The sequence below is a fragment of the Chamaea fasciata genome, unplaced genomic scaffold (genome assembly GCF_029207755.1).
Source record: "Chamaea fasciata isolate MVZ Bird 193981 ecotype frontalis unplaced genomic scaffold, bChaFas1.0.hap1 SCAF_5, whole genome shotgun sequence".
Lineage (NCBI taxonomy): Eukaryota > Metazoa > Chordata > Aves > Passeriformes > Sylviidae > Chamaea > Chamaea fasciata.
The window spans coordinates 71261277-71282306 of NW_027094090.1; the positions used below are offsets into that span (position 1 = coordinate 71261277).

Consider the following 21030-nt stretch of genomic DNA (forward strand, 5'->3'; position numbering starts at 1 on the left):
CTCATGTGTCTCATATAGGCCCTTTTGGTTGTTTTCCAGAACTCTTTGACCACAATCCTTGACTCTGGTACCTGTTTACATTTAATTGTTTTGTTCCCTTTTATATCGGGTAATTTTGAAATTATGATTCCCCAACTTATTGGGTCCCCTGCTGCCTTTGGTATCGGCAGACAGGCTGTTATTCTACTGGTATTTTGCATTTTGGCAAAGTCTTTGAACAATCCAATCATCACATTTTCAGCCTGAATTGCATTAGGGACTTCTATTACCTGTGTCCCTGCTTGTACCTCTCTCTTCATTCTATGATGAAGAGCGATTGGTTGACCCTTTTGCATTCCATATCCCAAAGCAACAGTAATCCCTATTGGTGACATTAGCATCCATAAAATTAACATTAACCACAATATGAGCATGAACATGGTTACTGATACCATTTGAAACAGTTACAGACGTTTTATCTTCAGCTTTGATAGTCCTACAACTTGTGCAGCCCACGACTGTACTCCACGAAGGACCTTCTTCACTTGTGTGTAGTGTATCCAGGGTTCCACTCCAGCCACTTTGACTGCTGTGAAAGTGGTTAGCAGTACCTGATGGGGACCAGTCCGCCTCTCTTTCAGTGGTTCTTTGTTCCAGGTTTTGATGTACACCTCGTCTTCTGGTTCGATGTCGTGGACTGGATTCTCAAGAGTCAGCAGCCTATTCCACAGAAGGACACTTGAAAGCTGTGCTAAAGTTTTCCCGAGAGACAGAACATAGTTATACACATCCTGTTTCCCTGTGATATGTACATTTGGATTGGGGTCAGGAGATTCATATGGTTTCCCATACAATATCTCATAGGGGCTAACTGACATTCCACTCCTGGGCTTTATCCGAATCCTCAGCAATGCTATTGGTAAAGCTTGTGGCCATTGCAATTTGGCTTCTTGGCCTACTTTATTGAGCTGCCCCTTTAGTATTTGTTTCATTCTCTCTATTTGTCTACATGACTGGGGTCTCTATGGTGTGTGGAGGTCCCAAGATATTCCCAAGGATCTACTTACCTCCTGTACTACTATGGCTACAACATGTGGGCCTCTATCTGATGATATCCCTATGGGCACCCCAAACCTGGGAATAATCTCTTGTAATAACCACTTAACTGTTTCCTTTGCTTGATTGGTGCGACAGGGAAGGGCTTCCGGCCATCCAGAAAATGTGTCAGCCCCTACTATCGGATACTTATATCCCCGAGTCCTTGGTAGTTCCACAAAATCTACCTGCCAGTAGTCTCCTGGTTCTATCCCTACTCGAATTCTTCCTAGTTGTGCCTTTCGTCTAGCCAATGAATTGTTTTTCAAGCAAATTTCACATTTTGACATTACTGATTTAGCCATTGTTCGCATCCATCCTGAGATTAGGTGACGTGTCAACAATTTTACCAATGCCTCTGCACCCCAGTGACACTCATTATGTTTCATTTGTAAAATTTCTCTCATTACCAAAGGGGGTAGCACTATTTGCCCTTGTGTGGTTACATACCACTCTTCTGTGTTCTGCTGTGCCTTCAGCAAATGTGCCAGTCTGTCATCTTCTATCGTGTATTTTGGCTTAGGAGGCAAATTGAGTTGAGAGACACTAAATTTTGACGGTATAATGCCATTGTTGTCTGCACGTCTCACACCGCCTGGCGGGCTGTACAATCTGCTTTTCAATTTCCCTCACAAATTTTGGAGTTGCCTGACTGATGTGCTTTGCAGTGCATGATTGCTACATGTTCAGGTTTTTTACTGCATTTATCAGTTGCAGCACTGCACCTTGATGTTTAATATGTGCCCCTTGGGAGGGCAGCAGTCCTCTTTCCTTCCATAGTACTCTGTGTACATGCACTACTCCAAAGGCATATTTTGAGTCAGTCCATATGTTGACTGTTGACTGTTTACCCTTCACTCAGTTCTAGTGCTCTGGTTAATGCAACCAGTTCTCCCCTCTGGGCAGATGTATTTGGTGGTAATGCTTTTGCTTCCACTACTGTATCAATTGTGGTTACCGCATATCCAGCGTATCGGATTCCATTTTCCATGAAGCTGCTTCCAGCTGTGAAGAGTTCCAGTTCTGGTTGCTCTAGAGGGGTGTCTTTCAGGTCTGCTCTTGCTGAATAGGTGTACTCAATTACGTCTATGCAGTCATGCTCTGATGGACCTTCCTCAGTTGTGGTAGCTAGAAACGAAGTTGGATTTAAAAGGCTAGTTGTTTCTAGTGCAACGTCATCCTGCTCAGTCAGGGTTACCTGGAATTTCATCATCTGACTTGGGGAGAGCCAGTGGCCCCCCTTTAGCTCCAGGACCGTGGTTACCATGTGTGGCACATAGACATCAATGTGTCTTCCCATTGTGAGTTTCCTGGCTTCTTGTATCCATAGAACAGTAGCTGCCACTGCCCGCAGACATGAAAGCCACCCAGCACTTACATTGTCGAGTTGTTTGGAAAAGTAACCTACCCGCCTTTTCCAGCGGCCCAATCGTTGGGTCAGGACTCCCAATGCCAGTTGCTGCCTTTCATGTATGTACTGCTGAAAGTCCTTAGACAGATCAGGTAACCCTAATGCAGGAGCAGTCATCAGTGCTTCTTTTAATTTCTGGAAGGCCTCCTTCTGTGGTTTGCCCCAGCTGAATGGCTGCGTCTTCTGGGCCTCATACTAGGGTTTTGCAATCAGTCCGTAGTCCATGATCCACAGGCGACCGGTCATTCCAAGGAAAATCTGCAGCTCATGTAGATTCTGGGATTCTGGAATAGCATAAATAGCTCAAATATGATTAGTACCTAGTTTTCTCTGCCCTTGTGAGATTTCACATCTCAGATGAATAACAGTCTTGTTGGGAAATTTGTGCCTTTTCTCTGGACACCTTATATCCTCCCATTCCCAATGATTTTTAAATCTCGATTGTTACCTTTATGCAGGTTGCTTCTTCCTTGGTCGCAATCAAAATATCATTTACATATTGGAGTAATAGATATTGGTCTCTCGGTATCTGTCCTCCTTTAGTCCAGATTTCCAGTTCCTTTGCCAGTTGACCCATTGGTAGCTGGGTCCAGGTGGGCTGGGTCTTTCTTCTACTTCTGGGATGTTCCCACTCAAAGGCAAATAGTTTCCTACTATCTTGGTCAAGGGGTATGCAGAAAAAGACGTCTTTCAAATCAATTACACTAAACCGTTTATATATATATCTTTTATGGATGCCAGCAATGTGTAAGGATTAGCAACCACTGGATGAATGTCTTTGGTTATCTCATTTATGCCCCTTAAATCCTGTTCAAGTCTATACTCAACATTGGGTTTCTTTACTGGGAATATTGGAGTATTATATTCTTATTCACATTCTTCTAAAAATTTGATACTTTAAGAATTTCTCAATTGTCTTTGCTATTCCTTGCCATGTGTGTGGGTTTTTTATTTTTGTTTTTGTTTTTGTTTTCGTTTTTTTTGCGGAGTTCTTTTTTGTTTTGTTTTGTTTTGTCTTGTTTTGTCTTGTTTTGGTTTGGTTTGGTTTGCTTTGCTTTGGTTTGATTTGATTTGATTTGCTTTGGTTTGCTTTGGTTTTTTTTAATCTTGTTTTGGACTCGGGTACCTTCATTATAAGTTCACTATTCTCAAAAGTAGTTTACTGCCTCAAGTGCCGCCGGTAAATCATGTCCTAAGAGCGAAGTTGGACACTCAGGCATATATAAAAATTAATGTGTTAAAACTTCATTTTTGAAGCTCAAATCTAGGGGTTGCAAAAGTGGCCGTATTTCTTCCTTCCCTGTGGCTCTGATGACTACACCCGACTTATTCCCAATTTGCCCTTCCATATAGTTCAATGTGTGGCTCCTGTGTCTATAAGAAAGGTAACTCCCTTTTCTTTTAAGCGCAAAGTTACCGTGGGCTCTTTTTGATTTATTCCTAGTCCTCCATGGCCTTGGCCAAAGCCACTTCTATTACCATCCCAACCGATTCTACCACGTTTGCACCCCTGTCCTTGTAGGACTCCCAGAAGACTCTGCCCCTGTTTCTTAGCAACCTCTTTCTCCTGATTGTTGTAAGCTTTCCAAGCCACCTCAAGTAGTTTGTCCAAATTTCTCAACTCTTGCCTCTCCAGTTTCTGTAACTTCTCCTTAATATCTTCCTGTGATTGGCTTAGGAAAATAAGGGCGAGCTGAGCCCTTGCTTGCTCACTGTCTATCTGAAGATCAGTATACTTCTTAGCTGCTTCCTTAAGTCTTTCTAAAAAGGCAGTGGGAGATTCCTTTTCCCCCTGTTGGATTTCATACAACTTAGACCGATTCATACTTTTAGATAATGCTTTTTGAACACCTTCTTCACTGTCACTACTTTCTGATCTGTCCTTTCTGCACCCCCCTCTCTCTTGTCCCCGTCCCACAGTCAAATTCTGATTGTTACCTGGGAAAGGAGCAGTGGATGACTTTGGCAAAGGAGGTTTGGGGGGGGGCAGAGGGGACAGGAGCCAGCAAAAAAGGTGTAGGTGGGAGAGGAGGGTACCCCTGAGCAGGTGTTGGTGGAGGGATAAATTTTTGAGTAGGTGTCGGCAGGGGACGGGGTTAATTCTGAGGAGAAGCATTAGGCGTAAGCAGAGAAGGGATAACAGAATCAGGTGGGGTGAGACTGACCGGAGTGGAACTTGATGCTGAGGGGGCGTTGGCGGGGACAGTGGGTCCTATTAATAAATTGGGGTCCAGATCATCTCCTCCCCCCTGTCCCAAAACCAAGTGTTCTACACAGCGCTTATCTTGGATGCAAGCCAGACACTGATTGTTTTCAAGGACCCGTGCTTGTGATTTATACTCTGTTAACCACAGAGGTTTCCCTCTCAGCTGAAAGAATAAATCAAGATGAGGAATTTCATCCAATTTTCCCTCTTTTTTACAATACTCCATCAGCTGTGATATCAGATCTGATTGCAATGACCCTTTCTCCGGCCACCTCTGATTATTAGACAAAACATAATACGGCCACCATACATTGCAATAATCAATTATTTATCTTTCCGAAATTCTTGACCAAAATTCCCCACTTTCCAATGTGCCAACAGACAACCCAAAGGAGAAGTACGCGGAATTGGGGCATTGCCTCCCAAAACTCCTTTTAACTCTTTTAGCTTCTCCATATTACAGCTACATACAACCACCTCTGCTGCACCTGCAGGGCTTTTGCCCTGTCTGATGGATGGTGCCTAGGCAATGCCAGGAATTCCTTCACCCAACCAAGCATAGCTTTCGCTGTGTCTTACAGGCAAACAACCAGACCAGACCAGAATAATAAAGCACCTTACCTCTCCAGGGGACGTTGTGAGCGCTGGGGGATCCCGGCCCCGATGGTCTCCCCGAGAATGCCTCGGTGCTGGCTGGAGCATGATCAGGTCACGGGTCCTCAGTGGCGCTCACAGGGTCCCATCTGGTGTCGCCAAAATATTAGCGTAGAAACATATAATCACAGGAATGATTATATGCGGTGCTTTTTTTGAGAGAGCTCTGGGAGTCGGGGTACATACCCAAATCCAACTCCGACATAGATTCAAAATGGACTGGTTTTTATACTCTTCCGTTACATAACTAAGTATGTTAATTATTAAACTCACATTGTTCTATTGTATCCATTAATCTCATCCAAGCATGAATTTTATAAATATCGATTCTCATGATTCTGATTTAAGATGTCCTGGGGTGATGTTGTAAGGTTTGTAATCCCAATCGTCTATTGGGTCTCTGTTGGCAATGGCCCTCTGTGCCTTTGGTGTTGGGTCTGGGAGCAGGGGGAAGGGAGAGGCACCGTGGTTTTTCAGAAACTTTCCTGCGCTGGCTGGCCTTGATAGTCGGATTCAGCAACACATGGCGAGGGACGGAGAGATCTCCTTTTTTTTCTTTGTGCATTTTTTTCAGTGGTTAGTTATTTAGTGAGCAGAGGGGGAGAAGCTTCAGATTTTTTCTTCTCCTCCTGAGTTTGTTTTCTTTTTTTCTTTCCTGGGTTTTTTTTTCGCCTTTTCTTCGCCTTCCCTTGGAACTGTTAAAATCTCTCTTGATTGAGGACCTGAGGCAGCGCTGGGGGGGGGCTCGCACCTGGAACCAACCGAGATCCATCCTGTGCAGCAACATTTCCCAGCACCAGAGGGACTGAGACAGAGCAACCACCTTCAGGAAGGACTTCTTTTCTAAATCTGTCATTTCTCCAGAGCAGCACGAAGTTCTTATCATCGGATATTGTCCAATTTATTGTTCTGGGGAGTGCTTTGCCTGTTTAATAAACATGATACTTTCCACTTCTCTCTGAGGAGGTTTTTTTTTACCCTGAACCGATTGGGGGAGGGGAGGGAGGGCCACTTAGGAGGTTTCCTCCCAAATCTGCCTTAAACCTCTACAACTTTTCTGGCACCCAGTGTGAGGCAGGAGAGAGTGGAAAAAATCCCGTACTGATTGTGTTTTTGGCTGCAAGTGCTCTGTATTGGTATAAAGCAGTCAGTAGCTATGTTGTTTGAATTTATGTCTCTTGGGGTGGGAGCCTTGATGTGTTTCGAGTCCCTAGGCTTCTTTGAGGTCTTAATACCTTTGTGGTCCCTAGGTTTATTTTCATATCCAGAAATAGCTCCCATATTATCCCTAATACGTAGTTTTTACAGCAGAGGGACATGGATTAGAGTAGCTATTGGCCTTGGCTTGGTGATAACGATTTGTGGGAAGTGTGTAAAGGTGCTGGAATCTGTTCCTGGTGTGTATGGTTCATGGTTATGGTTATTCACCCTGTTTGTTGGAGGAGGAGCAGGGGATGAAGCATTGCAGTCTTTCATTTCCTTCTTCTCCTCTAAATCTGTTACATCACTATTAGAGAATGTTCAGTTTCCCCTAAGTTTCAAAGAGACCATCTTTCTGGTATTTAATATGATAAGCTTCCTCTATACAGTCTGCAGCTTTTCTAGAATGAGGGCTGAGATTTCTAGAGGGGCTGATGAAACCCCTGACCCAGGAGTAGACCCAGGTGTAGAAAATCCTGAGTGGTGTAGAGAATGGGAGAATATGGGCCAACTTCTGAAGGATTTTTCTGATCCTATAGTCCGGGACTTCCCATGTGAACAAATTCAGAATCCAGCTGAAGTGGGGAAATACGTGAAAGAGAAGTACCATGATGCCTCTAAAGGGGAAAAGATCATTGCAGTAATCTGGGCCCTGGCATATGCTTATCGCGCACTGCTAGATACTGTAGGGCAGCAGACAGAGGCGGGGGGGCAGGGATACAAATCAACAGCTACGCCAGTCACTCAGGCTGCAGCCAACACCCCAGTCATGAAGCCAGCAGCTAAATCAGAGCCTGAGCCTGAGTCAGCAGCTAAACCAGACAGTAAGCTTAAGCACTTGGCAGTTGCTCCTGCAAAGAAGCACACACACAAAACCAATCGACCAGTGGACGACGATGACCCAGGAGAAGGACCTTCACCAAAATCAGAAGCCAAAGCATCGGGCACAGGATCAGAAGCCAATATTGATTCCATTTCCCTGAAGGACTTTTGGGGCCTAAGAAAGGATTACAGGCGACAACCTGATGAATCTATAATTAGTTGGTTAGTCTGTCTTCTGGATGCTGCAGGTGAGGCTACAATTCTGGACGGCACTGAAGCAAGGCAATTGGGATCCCTGTCACTTCACTCAGTCATCGACCAACAGATGATGAGAGAGGCTAATCCCCGCAGTCTCTGGGTACGGGTCCTAGGAAGTGTGGCAGAAAGATACCTGTGTGCAGATGATCTCTATATGCAGTAAACCCAGTGGAACACCATAGAACAAGGGATTCAACGCTTGAGAGAAATGGCAGTTGCAGAGATGGTCTTCTCAAATGTCATGAACACTAGGAATCCAGACTCGGTACCATGTACATCTGTGATGTGGTGAAAACTTATACGACTTGGGCCACAAGAATACTCTTCTGCTTTAGCAATAATGAAGCGGGAGGACACGGAGGAGATTGTGCTTGATATGGCAAAGAAGCTCCGGGCATATGCAGATGCTGTGCATGGCCAACACATGCCAGAATCACAGCTCTGGAAACACGTCTACAGAAACTAGAAGATAAGATAGAGGAGAATCATAAGAAACTCAGGGAGGAGATTAGAGAGGACCTTCTCCAAATCTCAGCAGTGCAGATCAGAGGTTCTGGTACCCAACGCAGGCTTTCTCCAGATAGGGAGAGAGGGTACACTACACGAGCTGAGCTGTGGTTCTTCCTGCGTGATTGCGGAGAAAACATGAAGAGATGAGATGGAAAATCTACTGCTGCCCTGGCACAACGGATGTGTGAAGTGAAGGAAGGAAAAACTCAGAGAGGAAGTTCCACTAAAAGGGAAGCAGCTCCAGTTGCCCATAGACGAACTGCCAGGTATGATGATGATGACAGGTCTGACCCCCTTGAAGGAACCTCTAAGACATATGCCCAAGAGAAGAAGGATAACCAGGCTTAGAGGGGCCCTGCCTCTAGCCAGGTAGAGGCTAGGGAAAATCGTGGTTTTTGGACTGTGTGGATTCGTTGGCCTGGCACATCTGAACCACCAGAATATAGGGTCTTGGTCGATACTGGTGCGCAGTGCACATTAATCCCATCAAGACATGTAGGGCCAGAATCTGTCTCTATTGCTGGCGTGTCAGGGGGATCACAGGATTTTACTTTGGTGGAAGCAGATGTGAGCCTGACTGGAAATGAGTGGAAAAAACACCCTATTGTGACTGGCCCAGAGGCCCCATGCATTTGAGGCATAAACTACCTCCGAAGTGGGTATTTCAAAGATCCAAAGGGACTCAGGTGGGCATTTGGGATAGTGGCTGTAGTGACAGAGGGCATCCAGCAATTGAGCACCCTGCCTGGACTGTCTGAGAATCCATCTGCAGTAGAACTTCTGAAGGGGGAAGAGCAACAGGTACCAATTGCCACTTTGATAGTGCACCGCTGACAGTATAGAACAACTGGAGATGCTGTGATCCCCATCCATAAGATGATTCGAGAGCTGGAGAGCCAAGGGGTGGTCAGTAAAACCCATTCACCCTTCAATAGCCCCATCTGGCCTGTGCATAAATCTGAAGGAGAATGGAAATTGACTGTGGACTATCGTGCATTGAATGAAGTGACTCCACCGCTGAGCGCTGCTGTGCCAGACATGCTGGAGCTCCAGTATGAGCTGGAGTCCAAGGCAGCGAGGTGGTATGCCACTATTGACATTGCCAATGCATTTTTCTCCATTCCTTTGGCAGCAGAATGCAGACCCCCAGTTTGCCTTCACGTGGAGGGGAGTGCAGTACACCTGGAACCGACTGCCCCAGGGATGGAAGCACTGTTCTACCATCTGCCATGGAGTGATCCAGGCTGCACTAGAAAAGGGTGAGGCTCCAGAACATCTGCAGAACATCGATGACATCATTGTGTGGGGGAACACAGCAGCAGAAGTGTTTGAGAAAGGAAAAGAAATCATCCAGATCCTCCTGGAAGCCGGTTTCACTATCAAGAAGAGTAAAGTTTAGGGACCAGCTTGCCAGATCCAGTTCCTGGGAGTAAAGTGGTAAGATGGATGGCATCAGATTCCTACTGATGTCATCAACAAGATCACAGCAGTGTCTCCACCAACGAGCAAGAAGGAAACACAAGCTTTCCTAGGTGCCATAGGTTTTTGGAGAATGCACATTCCGGAATACAGCCAGATTGTGAGCCCTCTCTACCTGGTTACCTGCAAGAAGAACAATTTCCACTGGGGCCCTGAACAGCAACAGGCCTTTGCTCAGATCAAGCAGGAAATCACTCACACAGTAGCCCTTGGCCCAGTCCGGACGGGACCAGATGTGAAGAACGTGCTCTACTCTGAGCCGGGAGCCATGGTCTGTCCTGGAGCCTTTGGCAGAAGGTGCCCCTCAGTTTAGGAAGGATGTTGAGATGCTTGAATGTGTCCAGACGAGGGCAACGAAGCTGGTGAAGGGCTTGGAAAACAAGCCATATGAAGAATGACTGAGGGAGCTAGGGTTGTTTAGCCTGAAGAAAAGGAGGCTCAGGGGTGACCTTATCACTCTCTGTAACTTCCTGAAGGGTGGTTGTAGACAGCTGGGGGCAGGTCTCTTTCTCCAGGCAGCAACTGACAGAACAAGAGGACACAGTCTTAAGCTGCATCAAGGAAAATATAGGTTGGATATTAGGAAGAAGTTTTTCACTGAAAGAGTGATTAAATACTGGAATAGTCTACCTTGGGAGGTGGTGGAGTCACCATCCCTGGATGTGTTTAAAAAGAGACTGGATGTGGCACTTGATGCCATTATCTAGTTGAGGTGTTAAGGCTGGGTTGGACTCGATGATCTTGAAGGTCTCTTCCAACCTATACATTCTTTCCAATTCTCCTCTAAATACTTCAACAAAATTCTACACAAAGGAATTCTATCTGTTCCATAAAGTGGCCATATTAGCCCCTTTGGCAACTTATACTCTGGCCACACAAAATAACAATATTTTACCATCATCTCCATAGTTACCTCTATGTGAGTGCATAATCTGTCCCAAGACTTCAGCATTCTCCCCAAGGGACTCTCTGGGGGTATTATGGGATTGTCATCCCTTTTGCCAGGGATGCTTTACCCTTGCAGCTCTCAATGGGTGCTCTGTTTTACCTGTGCCCTGGGAGCCCATGGGAGCCCTCCCAGGTTTACTCCCCGAAGATCCCATTTTACTCACCAGTGAGATTTTCAATGGTCCTTCCCTGTGGACTCTTCACAGATCCCCCTATTCCACCACTTGTCTGTCTCCAGGACAGTCTTGGGAACTCAATCGATCACCCAGTGCCACCACCACCAAGGGGAGCTGATCACCCAAACTGGGTGAGGCACCTTCAGCACTGTTTGCTGCTGCTGCCACGGTGTTGGGGGTTAGGTTTGTTCCTTCTTTCTCTAAAGAATTTTTTCCCCATAAGTTACCAAGGAGACCAAGTGTCTTGAGAGTACTTAACCGAAACAAAGAGGTCGACAAAGGTGGAAGGGGGAGATAATGCAGGTAAAAAACAGAGCTTAAGGCAGCTGCGGGCTTTTCTTTTTCCGGCGTTTGGAGAAGGAGAGAACGGCTGTTGCTGGCTAGAAAAGTTTCACTGTGGCCAAAGAAATCCAGTCCTAAGAAATCTACTATCACCAGTTCAGCCTGAATCCTAAGTTTTCTCTGCCACCCGCGGGAGCTGGGCCACTTCAGCCTCGCCTTCGGCTTCTTGGGCGCTGCTCCTCTTGCTACAGCGTGACCCTGCACCCCCTGCGCTGCCGGGACATCCTGCCCCTGCCTGCCGGGACACCCTGCCATCCCAACTACCAGCCCAGGACTTTTCCACTGTTTCAGCTTGGTGCTCTAAAGATTCTGCAAGGACACTGAAACCAAACTGCCCTAGATTTTGTGAAACAAAGCCCTCAAAGTTCTTGGTACTGTTTTCATTTGTTAATAATGCTGTAGTTGTTTGGTGAAGGTTTTTTTGTGTTTGTTTGCTTTGCAATACATACTAGTAAAAAACTGCTATTCCTATTTCCCAACTCTTTGCCAAAGAGCCTCGAATTGTAATTTATAATTAAAAAAAAAAAAGGGGGGGGGGGGGTTTACACTCTCCATCCCAAAAGAAACTGCAGGGGTTTTTTTTATTACCTAGCAAATACCTGTCTTCCCAAACCAAGACACACGGACAGTGGAAACATCCCAGACAAGAGCCCCCAAATTGTTAGGAAAATTAATCCACAAACGCCAGAGGTTTATGTCCAAAAAGGAGGCAGAGGAGTCCTTTTACTTTAGTCCAATTAAGGGGGAGGCCATGGGGCATTTCCCATTGGGTCTCTCAAATTTCTGAAGTGTGATAGATAGCCTGGAATTAATTCATGCTTATTATAATACAGTGTATAAAACCATTCTTAAGTTTAAAGACTAAAACATTCCTGGAAGACTACTGCCTTTGCCAGGAATCTGGGAGTTGCCCATTCTTGAGATAAAGATGGGTGGCACCGAAAAGAGATAAGACCTCCCAAGATAAGCCCGGTGATCAACACCTGCTATCAATCTTATCAACCTCGTCAAGTATGTGCATATGAATACTGGATTCCTGTAAACTTGAACAATGGTCTATTCCTCCCCAGAAAAAACCTGTTCACCAGACCGGCACCAAGAAAAGAAACCAAATGGATATGCAACAAGAACCAGAGGAACAAAGACAGATGAAACAACTGACCCAACTGACTGTGCAAACCGAAAAAACTGTGTAAAAGCAAATCCTGCAAAGACCAAAATCGTGAACAGGGGGGATTCAGTGACATAAGGACCAGATCTGTGGTTCACCCAGTGCCGATCCCGGAATTGGAACTGTATTTTGCTTGTGGCTTTATTAGGGTTTTTTTATTTTCTATTTTTATTTATCAATTTTTAATAAATTCTTTTATTTTATGAGATAGGCTGATCACTTATAACATGAAGGATGCAGCCTCCTATTTATCCTAATTTCCTGACCACGTTTCCCTCTCTCTTTCCCCATTGGCAGAGGTACTTGAGTGTTACAGACTTCCCGGAGTGCCTAATACCTAAAATTCCCCTTTAATGTATAACCCTCCTTTTAGTTTTTAATTCTTTTGGAATTGATGGGTTTTCCCCATTGTTGCTTTCATCTTTCAATATTCAATTTCATTTATCAGCAAACCCACAGTTAGTTTGTAAAAGCAAATATCTTCTTTTCCATTCATCCATCAGTGGAATCCTTCCCATTGTTTCTTTTATCTCTCAGTGCTAGTTTTATCTACCAGCAGACCCACTGCTTGTTTGTAAAGACAAGTCTATCATTCCTCTCAAGGGTATAGTGTGAGTTTGTTTCTTAGCAGCATGTGTGTCTGCGTGTGTAGAGAAATAGGTTGTATGTGTTTAGTCACCCTGGCACATAAAACAGGAATGCCTGTTACATACAAGATCCTTTGCTGAAAATGTTTGTCTTATGTTGCAATGCAAGATGTAACCACAAGGATGTGCTCTATTACCATCTGTTAAAACCAGGTGGGGCAGTTTTCTTTATCTCTTCCATGACCCATTTCCTGCCCAGGGAGATATTTTCTGTTAATGGGCCATCACTGCCTGACTGAAAAAATGACATCATCCCATTGGGAGATGTTCCAAATAGGGGGAGGAGGCAAACATTCCTACCTGCATATAATCCCAGGTTTGGAACTCCACAGCAGCCTTTTCCACTGGATTCCCAGAGGAAGACTGGTGCCATCTACACTACCAGGAGTGGACCTTCAGAGGAGAACGACATCCTTCTACAGGATCACTGCTTCAACAGAACCACATCTGGCACTACTGGAGGACTGCAGCTACCATTTATTCAGACTGCTACCAACACCCAGACCAGCAGGGTGTCAGGTTATATTCCGACTCTCTCAGTGTTTTTTGTACTACTACATTTGATTTTAATTTTCCTAGTAAAACCTGTTGTTCCTATTTGCCTGAGAGCATGGCAGTGCTGCTGGAGACCACGATGGGCGACCTGGTCATTGACCTGTACACAGAGGAGCGTCCCCGTACTTGTCTGAATTTCCTGAAGCTCTGCAAAGTCAAGTACTACAACTACTGTCTTATTTATAATGTTCAGAGGGATTTCATGATACAAACCGGTGACCCCGTGGGAACTGGCCATGGAGGGGAATCCATATTTTGTCAACTGTATGGTGATCAAGCCAGATTTTTTGAGACAGAAAAGGTGCCCAGAATCAAGCACAAGAAGAAGGGAACTGTGTCAATGGTGAACAATGGCAGTGATCAGCATGGATCACAGTTCCTCATTACCACAGGGGAAAACCTGGATTACCTTGATGGTGTACATACAGTGTTTGGAGAAGTGACGGAAGGAATGGATGTATTGATGAGAATTAATGAAACCTTTGTAGATAAGGATTTTATCCCATATCAAGATATCAGGATAAATCACACAGTCATTTTACATGATCCCTTTGATGATCCACCTGGCTTGTGTGTTCCTGATCGCTCACCAGAACCTACAAAGGAACAGCTGGACAGTGGCAGAATCGGAGCAGATGAAGAAATAAATGACATGAAAGGACGGTCTGCAGACGAAATAGAAGAAATTCAGGCAGAACAAGAAGCAAAAACTCATGCTATTCTTCTGGAAATGGTGGGAGACTTGCCAGATGCAGACATCAAACCACCAGAAAATGTGCTGTTTGTTTGTAAACTGAATCCTGTGACCACAGCTGAGGACCTGGAGATAATATTTTCCCGCTTTGGTCCCATTCAAAGTTGCGAAGTGATCCGAGACTGGAAGACTGGTGAATCTCTTTGTTATGCTTTCATAGAATTTGAAAAGGAGGAAGACTGTGAGAAAGCCTACTTGAGAATGGACAATGTGCTGATAGATGACAGACGGATCCATGTGGATTTTAGCCAGTCTGTTGCCAAGATTAAATGGAAGGGAAAAGGTGGGTGGTATACCAAGGAAGATTTCAAGGACTATGAGAAGGAACGTGAGAAGTGTGGGCAGGGTGTGATGGCGGCAGCGGTGTCAGCCCTCAGCAGTCTGGAGTTGCCTGAGGCCAATGTTGGGAGCCAGGAGCAGGATGAGCCTGGCCCAGCCATGGTGGCGGAGCAGAGGCAGGAGCAGCGGCTGCGGCGGTTCCGAGAGCTGCGCATGAAGCGGTACGAGGCCTGCAAGCTGAACAGCCAGGAGGTGGTGGAGGAGGACAAAAGGCTGAAATTGCCCCCAAACTGGGAAGCTAAAAAAGCTCGGCTGGAGTGGGAGCTGCAGGTGCAGGAGAAGAAGAAGGAATGTGCAGCCAGGGGAGAGGACTACGACCGGGTGAAACTGCTGGAGATCAGCGCCGAGGACGCCGAGAGGTGGGAGAGGAAGAAGAAGAAAAATCCCGACCTGGGGTTCTCAGATTACGCGGCGGCACAGCTGCGGCAGTACCAGAGGCTGACCAGGCAGATCAAACCCAACCTGGAGCAGTACGAGAAGCTCAAGGAGCAGTACAGGGAAGCCCTGTACCCCACCTCAGACAGCATCCTGCATGGCACCCATGTGCCCTCCAAGGAAGGGGTGGACAGGATGGTGGCGGACCTGGAGAAACAGATGGAGAAGAGGAAGAAGTACAGCCGGCGGCGGCCCTACAATGACGACGCCGACATCGACTACATCAATGAGAGGAATGCCAAGTTCAACCGGAAGGCTGAGAGATTCTATGGGAAATACACAGCTGGGATCAAACAGAACCTGGAGAGGGGCACAGCTGTGTAAGCCTGCCTGGCACAGCTCACACAGAACCCAGAGACAGGCATGGCTGTGTGGGCCGGCCCGGCACAGTTCAGTCCTGGCTCATTTTCCATTTTAAATTGTATCAGTAGATTGTAGCTGTTGCTCTCACAGCTCTTTGTGTACTGCAGGTGATTTGCATAACTCAGGTGCAAATAGCTTTGCCTGCAGGAGTATTCTGCATTCTGCCATTTGTGCTCTAAATAAACTCCTTGCTCTAATTTTTTTTTTCTTTAATGACTTTTCCTCAGGACAACTGTCTTCCTGGGTTGGTAGATGGCGTCAGCAAACAGAATAGTTCCTCTGTTATCCAGGAGGAGGCAGTCAGAGAACTGCTGAGATGCTTGGATATTCATAAATCCATGGGACCAGTTTGGATCCATCCCAGGGTGATGAGAGAGCTGGCAGATGAGCTTGCAAAGCCACTCTCCATCATTCACCAACAGTCCTGGCTCACTGCTGAGGTTCCAGATAACTGGAAGTTGGCCAAAGTGATGCCCATTCATAAAAAGTGTGGAAAGGAGGATCCTGGTAACTATAGGCCGGTTAGGCTGACCTCAGTACCTGGTAAGGTAGTGGAACAGATTGTACTGAGTGTCATCACACATAATTTACAGGACAGCCAGGGTTTCAGACCCAGCCAGCACGGGTTTAGGAGTAGGTTGTGTTTGACCAACCTGATCTCCTTTCATGACCAAGTGACCTGCCTGGTGGATGCAGGACAGGCTGTGGATGTTGTCTATTTGGACTTCAGCAAGGCTCTTGACACTGTCTCCCACAGCATACTCCTGGAAAATCTGGCAGCCCGGGCTTGGACAGGAGCACTCTTTGCTGGGTTAGGAACTGGCTGGATGGCGGGGCCCAGAGAGAGGTGGTCAGTGGTGCTGCATCCAGCTGGCAGACAGTCATCAGTGGTGTTCCTCAGGGGTCTGTGCCGGGGCCTGTTCTGGTCAATATTTTTATTGATGACATAGATGACGGAATTGAGTCTTTAATTAGTAAATTTGCAGATGATACTAAGCTGAGAGCATGTGTCAATCTGTTGGAAGGTAGAAGGGCTCTGTGAAGAGACCTGGAATGGTTGGATGGATGGGCAGAGTCTAACAAGAAGAAGTTTAATGAGTCCAAGTGTCGAGTCCTGCACATTTGCCACAATAACCCCCTGCAGCGTTATAGGCTGAGGTTGGTGTGGCTGGACAGTGCCCAGGCAGAAAGAGACGCGGGGGTTCTGGTGACAGCAGATGAACATGAGCCAGCAGTGTGCCCAGGTGGCCAAGAGGGCCAATGGCATCCCGGCCTGTATCAGGAATGGTGTGGCCAGCAGGAGCAGGGAAGTCATTCTTCCCCTGCAGTAGTGAGGTCACACTTTGAGTGCTGTATCCAGTTCTGGCCCCTCAGTTTAGGTAGGACATTGAAATGCTTGAGTGCATCCAGAGGAGGCAACGAGGCTGGTGAGGGGCTTGGAACACAAACCCTGTGAGGAACGACTGAGGGAGCTGGGGTTGTTTAGCCTGGAGAAAAGGAGACTCAGAGGTTACCTTATCACTCTCTACAACCCCCCAAAAAGTGGCTGTATTCAGGTGAGGGTTGGTCTCTTTCTCCAGGCAGCAACTGACAGAACGAGAGGACACAGTCTCAAGCTGTGTCAAGGGTTGGATATTAGGGAAAAGGTTTTACAGAAAGGGTGATAAAGTATTGGAATGGTCTGCCCAGGGACATGGTAGAGTCACCATCCCTGGATATGTTTTTAAGAAAAGACTGGATGTGGCACTCAGTGCCATGATCTAGTTGAGGTGTTGGGGCATGGGTTGGACTTGATAATCTTGTAGGTGTCTTCCAACTTAGACATTCTGTGAATTCTGTGAACTCTTTGAATTCTGTGAATAAACCTTTGAAATTCGCTCTGAAAGAAAAGGTAAAATCAAAGCAAGACGCCAAGTATGACCTTGTGCTGGATGAGGATGTAGAAGAGTGTCACACAAGTCAGTTGCACTTGGCTAAAAAACAGAAGAAGAAAAACCACCACCACGCTGAAGACGATTAGAAGAGGACCAAAAAATGAAGTATTCTGATGGAAAGACAAAGAACGCTGTACGGAGAGAACCAAGGGTGAGAAGAAAGACAGGCATCAGAGCTGCAGCCTTTCTCAGGAGAGAGATTACACTTAGAATAGGTAAAAAGGCAAGTACAGATGAAGGACAAGGAAAGGAAATGATGGCGGGGAACTAATATAATAAACATAAATTTTTTCTTTAAAAAAACCCAAAACCAAAACCAAACAAAGAAACAAACAAACAAAAAAACACCCCAAAATCTGTGGCCAAGCCAGGGTGGAGGGAGACCCACTGCACTGCCCCATATCTACAACAGGTCTGTTAGATGAACAGCAATGCCATACTCCCAGCCAGCTGCAATCTTCCTTTTGCAACTTCGTATATTCCATCTATGAATCCTGTCTCACTTCCCAGTCCCACAGTCAGCTTGGCTCATTTCACCTTATTCATTATCTTGGGTTGCAATGCAAGATGTGTTCTATTATCATCTGTTGAATCCGGTCAGGGAGGTGTTCTTTTCTCTTCTGTGACCCATTCCTCATGACTCTGGGGGGGAGGGGGATGGTACCTTCTTTTGATAGGCCATCTGTTAAAACCAGGTCGGCAGTGTTCTTTATCACTTCCATGACCCATTCCCCTCCCAGGCAGATATTTTCTGTTAATGGCCCATCACTGCCTGACTGATAAAATGGCATCATCCCATTGGGAGATGCTCCACCCAGGGGGAGGAGCCAAGCATTCCTATCTGGATATAATCTGGGATTTGGAACTCCATGCCAGCCTTTTCCACTGGCTTCTCAAAGCAAGACTAGTCCCATTTACACCACCACTGGACCTTCAGAGGAGAATGACATCTGTCTACAGGACCATTGCTTCAACAGAACCAGAGTGTGAGGAGAAGAACGGTGAAGGTGGTGGGAGGAAGCCAGCAGCACGGCAGGGTCTGTCCCTCTCTTGGCTGACTAACCCTGCCACACCTCTGCTGCTGATGGGCTCCAGGTCACCCAGTGTGGCCCGGGGCGGCTACTCTGAGCAGGAAAGAGACCGGGACCAGGAAAAGGAACGGGACTGGGATTGGGAAAGGGAGCAGGATCAGGGGTGCTCACAGTCCAGGAGCTGTAGGCAGCGGCACCTCAGCCAGAGCAAGGGCTGGAGTCGGGACCGACACCAGGAGCCGAGCTCGAGCTCAGACTCCGGTGATGAGAGACAGAAATGGAAAAAGAAGAAAAGAAGCAGCAGCCAGGGCCGGCACCATAAGGACTGGAGGAAACAGTGCTCACGGTCCTGTAGGAGGGATGGACCCAAGTCCTCAGTGTCCTCTGTCAACTCCCCCTCCCTGCCACAGCCCCGGGGCCAGAAGGAGCCAGGGCAGCAGCTGAGCCTGCAGGAGCGGCTGAGGATGAAGGAGGAGAAGAAGAAACAGGCAGCTCTGCTTAAGGCCCTGGAGACGCCTGAGGAGAAGCGAGCACGGAGGCTGGCCAAGAAGGAGGCCAAGGAGAGAAAGAAGTGGGAGAAGATGGGCTGGGGTGAGGAGTACATGGGTTACACCAACATCAACAACCCCTTTGGGGACAATAACCTGCTGGGCACATTCATCTGGAGCAAGGCACTGGAAAAGAAAGGGATCAGCCATCTGGATGAGAAGGACCTGAAGGAGAGGAACAAGCAAATCCAGGAGGACAATCGCCTAGAGCTGCAGAAGGTGAAGCAGCTGCGCCTGGAGCGGGAGCAGGAAAAAGCCATGCGGGAGCAGGAGCTGGAGATGCTGCAGCGTGAGAAAGAGGCAGAGCACTTCAAAACCTGGGAAGAGCAGGAGGAGAACTTCCACCTGCAGCAGGCCAGGCTGCGGTCTAAGATTCGAATTCGGGATGGGAGAGCAAAACCCATTGATCTTCTGGCCAAGTACATCAGTGCAGAGGACGATGACCTGGCTGTGGAGATGCACGAGCCCTACACCTTCCTAAATGGCTTGACCATCTCTGACATGGAGGACCTGGTGGAGGACATCCAGGTGTACATGGAGTTGGAGCAAGGGAAGAACGTGGCCTTCTGGAGGGACATGACCATCATCACAGAGGATGAGATAGCCAAGCTCCGCAAGCTGGAGGCCTCTGGGAAAGGAGGACCAGGGGAGCGTCGGGATGGTGTCAATGTCTCTGTCAGCTCAGATGTGCAGGCCGTGTTCAAGGGGAAGACATACAACCAGCTGCAAGCTCTGTACCAGGGCATCGAGAGCAAGATCCGGGCGGGAGGGCCCAGCCTGGACATCGGGTACTGGGAGAGCCTCCTGCAGCAGCTGAGGGCTTACATGGCTCGGGCCAGGTTGCGGGAGCAGCACCAGGACGTGCTGCGTCAGAAGCTGTACAAGCTGAAGCAGGAGCAGGGTGTGGAGAGTGAACGAGTCTTTCCCATGATCAAAGGGGAGTCAGCTTTCCACAGTGACGGTCCTCTGTCCCCCCTTACATGCAGGCTGGATCCCGAGAAGAGCCTTAAGGCACAGTCAGGGCCATCCTCAGAGCCAGAGGGAGAGCAGGACACGGTGGCCAAGGCAGAGGCTCAGGGGAAGGCTGTGCAGATGGAAGAGGATCTGATCCGGCAGAGCCTGGATGACTACGATGCGGGCAAGTACAGCCCCCGGTTGCTGGGCCCCAACGAGCTGCCCTTTGATGCCCACGTGCTCGAGGCCAAGGAGGACATGCACCGTCTGCTGCTCCTGCGCCAGCAGCTCCAGGTGACAGGTGATGCTTCCAAGAGCACCGAGGACATCTTCTTCCGTAAAGCCAAGCAGGGCATGGGTGCAGATGAGGCGCAGTTCAGTGTGGAGATGCCGCTCACAGGCAAGGCCTACCTGTGGGCTGACAAGTACCGGCCACGCAAGCCCCGCTTCTTCAACCGTGTGCACACAGGCTTCGAGTGGAACAAGTACAACCAGACCCACTACGACTTTGACAATCCCCCCCCCAAGACTGTTCAGGGCTATAAGTTCAACATCTTCTACCCCGACCTCATTGACAAGCACTCGACACCCGAGTACTTCTTGGAGGCCTGCCAGGACAACAAGGACTTTGCCATCCTGCGCTTCCATGCTGGGCCACCATATGAGGACATCGCCTTCAAGATCGTCAGCAGGGAGTGGGAGTATTCCCACCGCCACGGCTTCCGCTGCCAGTTTGCCAATGGCATCTTCCAGCTTTGGTTCCACTTCAAGCGTTACCGTTACCGCCGATGAGCGGCTGTTCAGACACCTGTCAGGGGTGTGCAGTGGTGTGTTTTCAGTTTATTTGTTTAATGTATATATTCATGGTTTGTTCTCTGTACCCCCCATGTTCTTTCTCCATATGGTTTGTTCTCTGTTTCGGTTAACTGTCAATCTTATGTTATGTAACCCCCGGGGTCCTGTCTGTCACTTCGAGGCCTCACCCTAGGTCTAGAAAGTTCCTGTGAGGTCGTTGAGTGATTGGACAGGATCTCGACTGTTCCCTCCTTCCCCTCCGGGATTGGTCCCTGGAGAAGTCCCTCACCTGCAGAGCCACTCCCAGACTTATTCCTATTGGTTCCTTCCCTTATCCTTCCCCTTACTCTTCCCCCTGTTAAAAGTTGGTGTCACAGGGCTGCCTGCACTCTGCTGAGGCAGACTCCCTGGAGGTGACGTTGCT

At 47.5% G+C, this 21030-nt stretch overlaps 2 pseudogenes; both read left to right on the forward strand.

The window, feature by feature from the left end:
* Positions 1-13508: 13508 nt before the first annotated feature.
* Positions 13509-15305, forward strand: LOC136290003 (peptidyl-prolyl cis-trans isomerase-like 4 pseudogene; annotated as a pseudogene).
* A 3057-nt stretch (positions 15306-18362) lies between these two features.
* On the forward strand, positions 18363-20603 carry LOC136290002 (splicing factor Cactin pseudogene; annotated as a pseudogene).
* The last annotated feature ends 427 nt before the right edge of the window (positions 20604-21030 follow it).